The following is a 4,632-nucleotide window of genomic DNA, read 5'->3' as shown; positions in this document are numbered from 1 at the left end:
AAAAGAATGAGGAAAAATACGAAGAGATATTTCCAGGAATCTTCAGGCGGACAATGACGCGTGCTTTCTTCGGAGTCCCTATTGCAGTAAAAATCTTCCGCGAATACATGCACCCTACAAGAGTAAATTGTATTCTTTGCCCGGAGGAATGGTTGAACATCATGCAAGTGACCTACAAGAATCACTTCTCACGCGCTAAAAGTTTCAAAATAAAATTAACACAGTTAATTTTACAGGACGTCACCATAGAAGAAGAACAAAATGACATCATTGAGGACACACACCAGCGTGCCCATAGAGGAGCAGTGGAGAACTACGAAGTCATTAAGAAGAAATTTTACTTCCCTAAAATCAAGGACAAGGTACAACGCTTTATCAACCTCTGTGAGACGTGCCTTGAGAGTAAGTACGAAAGAAAACCTTATAAACTCAAATTTGCCGAAACCCCTTTACCAAGAGAACCTCTCGACATAGTCCATATTGATATCTTTATATCAAGCCCTAACATATTCCTTTCGGCAGTAGATAAACTTTCAAAATTTGCAATGTTAATACCCATAAAATCCAGGTCTATACCAGACGTAAAACGTGGCCTCGTTAAATTAATTTCAACATATGGAACTCCTTCCATGATAGTATGGGACAACGAAGCTGCGTTCAAGTCAATTGAAGTCCGAGGACTTCTCCAAAGGTTAAGAGTGCAGTTGTACTACACCCCATCGAACCACAGTGAGGTCAATGGAACGGTAGAACGATTCCACTCTACCCTTAACGAAATATTCATTTGCATTAAAAATAAATATGACGATCTCTCTAATAAAGAAATATATCGCATCGCGACTACTTTGTACAACTCTACGATTCATAGCGTTACTAAATTAAAACCAATTGAAATTTTCTATGGCATAAAAGAAGGAGAAGAGAGACCCTTAAACTTGGAAACCATACTAGAAAACCGCAATAGAATCTTCGACGAAATTATAGAAAAACTAAAAAAAACCAACAACAAACATTAGAAAACAGAAACAAACACAGAGAAGATGATCCAAATTTCATTAGAAACGAACGAGTCTACAATAAAATTCAAGGTATCAAAAATAAAAGAAAAGCCAGGTATAAAAAAGTTGTAATTAAACATAATAGAAGGAAAACTTACGTGGATCACAGAGATATTAAATTGCATAAAACCAAATTGAAACGGAAGAGGAATCCCTTACATAATTAACCATATAGTCTCAAACCTCTATCTAACCTACTAACACCCTGCTATATTTGTTAATTTACAGACCGGAATAATCCCCTTACTGATATTGACGATCACCCTTACTCAAGCACAAAAACTAACCATTAGAAACCTGCACGACGAACCTTTATTGCTTGTAAAGGAAAGACATTGTAAAATTCAAACTGGAACAATTAAAATAATCCACCCGATAAATCTGTCTTCTATAGAAGAAACAGCGGAGATCCTGATTAAATCATCTTACCATAATAATGCCGAAACTACTAATCCACTAACAAATATTTTAAAGTATAAAGCGAAGAAATTATACAGCAACATATATCAACTGAAACCTCAACCACACCACCGATCAAGGAGGTGGAACACCGTTGGAACTGTGTGGAAATGGATCGCGGGAACCCCCGACGCATCTGATCTCCAAGCCATCAATACTACGATGAACGACTTGATTGACCAAAACAACCAACAGATCATAGTTAATCAAAATCTCAACACTCGGATTCAGCAACTTACTCACGCTATACAGGAAGTAACCAATCAGGCCAACCTAAACGACTTGCTAATGGACGACATCGAAACAATTACATCCATCGTAAACGTAGATATTCTCAATCAACTGCTCGAGGACATTCAAGACGCAATTCTGCTCTCAAAAATGTCTATTACTTCAAACAAAATCCTATCTATTCGAGAAATTACAACGATAAGAGAACTTCTTCAAGACCAAGGAATTAACATTCACTTACCGGATGAAGCACTACAATATGTTACGCCAAAATTCGCAACGAGTCATGGAACATTATTATATTTTATGCATGTACCACTGTTAGAGGAGAACACCGCGGAAATCATCAGAATATACCCAATCATCAATAGTAATCAATCAATCATCCAATTCCCAGAATTCATAGTCAAAAGTGGTAACCGTATTTTTGTCACACAAAAACCGGAAGACTTCGTTCAAAAATCTTCATTCTTGACGGATCTCGGGGACGAATGTATCAAACCGTTAATAACCGGAGTGAAGCCTAAATGCAACGTTGTATTCAATAACCAAACAATAATCAAACTAATTTCTGACAACACCATTTTGATATCCAATATAAGGAATCAAACATTAAAATCAACCTGCGGACCAGATAACCGAAGCCTAGAAGGAAATGTGATCATCAATTTTGAAAACTGCACAATACAACTCAACAACGAAACATTTAGAAACGAGGAATATATCGGCGAGCCCAATATCATGTATCTCTCTCTCTTCTTGGCGTAACGTCCTCATTGGGACAAAGCCTGCTTCTCAGCTTATTGTTCTATGATCACTTCCACAGTTATTAACTGAGAGCTTCCTCTGCCAATGACCATTTTGCATGCGTATATCGTGTGGCAGGCACGAAGATACTCTATGCCCAAGGAAGTCAAGGAAATTTCCTTTACGAAAAGATCCTGGACCGACCGGGGATCGAACCCGTCACCCTCAGCATGGTCATGCTGAATACCCGTGCGTTTACCGCCTCGGCTATATGGGCCCTGATCATGTATCATGTATATCATGTATAACGCATTCTATAATCTCAAACCAAACTGGAAGCTACAGGAAGACATCGATTTAGGAAAAATTCATCACGACACAATACAAAACCGACGACACCTCGAGCATGTATACCTAGAACAAAACAATCTCAACTTTAAGTTTTGGAGCCTGTTTGGAGGATTTTCTTTTACCGGAATTACAGCAGTGATTATCATCATGCTAATCATAATCAGATACGGTGGAAAAGGACCGGGACGTTCCTCACTTAGACCAAGCCCACTCATGGGCTCAATCAAGCGTTTTAACGTTAAGTAGAGCCCCGAACAAAGAAGCGAACCGCACCGGTCGCTGCTAAGTAGGGCTCGAAAGCGAAAAGTTTACGTACGGTTCGTAGCAGGGCTTAGAATATAGAGACACGCAAAGTACGGTCTCTATCCGTAGGCTCGTGCGCTCTCTCGCGTTTAGCTCTCTGGGTAGCGTAAAGAGGAGACGAAAGAACATGAGTATGGATTTGTTGCCCGGTATATAGTTTCTAGAGAATGATTTTCTTGTTTTGTATAGGTAGGAATTTATTTTAGTTTGCATCAAATATTTGAAATTTTCAACCAATCAATATCATAGATCGTTACACGAATAAGCTTTGCTTAAGTATGTTATGAATAAAGTTTTCCCTTCTTCGCCAACTTTAGGATCATGCATAACGAAAATGTATTGATTTTCTTATAAAAATAGTTACGATTGTTCATAATCACACCTTTAGTTTTTGATTCGGCCGATCGTTTCGAAACTAATATTTGAACAAATGTATAGTGATTCAGTGAGTTTTTCTATTTTAACACGTACATGTTTGAGCCGGGGTTTCTACGCAGCAAGTAAAGTTTGGTTTCGCTTATTTAGAAAAATGTCCAAATAAATAACTCGCGAAGTTAGTTCCGACAAGTTCCAAAATTATCGTCATCCGTCGCAGATTCCGGTGAGAAGATGTGTGTATTTTCTAACCCGGAAAGATACCATTTGACGGTAATAAGTGACCACAAGGTTTTCTTTCTTCACTTTCCGGGCTGAGATCCTCCGCTTTGAAAGAGCTGTGCTTCGCGTTTCGTTTTGTCGTGAATATTTCGAAAAAGGCAAAGGAGTTTTGGTTTGATTGCTGTTTTTGAAATGGTGGTCGTCAGTGGGTGGTCTATTAAATATAAATTTAAAAATATAAATTAAATAAACGAGACATTAGGAAGAAAGTGTGCGAAATGGGTAACTTCACCCTTGTAGAAACAATAAGGCAAAACAAAAAAAAAATCTGCGAAGACCCCATGCGAATAACAAGAATAGGAGGTTCGACATTAGATCTATAAAAACAACCCAACAATTGGGGAGCTCTTTCCAATATTACACATTTATTCACAGCTCTTTTATCCACATTTTCATATATTTAAAACATATTTAAAACATATTCATCAACATGTTATCTGGATCGCCTTCCTCCTCTGTAAGTTCGAGAAATACCTTGCTGAAAGAAAATATTCTGTACTCCAAGTATTTCAAAGAATCATCTTTGCGCGTAAATACAACGCAGTAGACCTGGCCGCTTTGATGCATGTGTCATATCTATGATATGCTGCGAGCATCAATATTGACAAGAAAAGTAACACGATTGCCTTCCAGGGTGATTCCATACTGGCTGCGTATGTATAAGATTAGATAAAAATAGTTACGATTTTTCAAAGATGCTTTGACTGTACCTAACTCAATTCAGATATCATAGAAACACTTCAGTAAGTTTTTTTTTGTAAAAACAAACTTTAATCATACCGATAATAATCTAAAAAAATGTAGTCGAGCTGCCAAGTTTCATCAA

The sequence above is a fragment of the Aedes albopictus genome, chromosome 2, assembly GCF_035046485.1.
Source record: "Aedes albopictus strain Foshan chromosome 2, AalbF5, whole genome shotgun sequence".
Taxonomy (NCBI): Eukaryota; Metazoa; Arthropoda; class Insecta; order Diptera; family Culicidae; genus Aedes; species Aedes albopictus.
Note: the sequence above shows the minus strand (reverse complement) of the source record.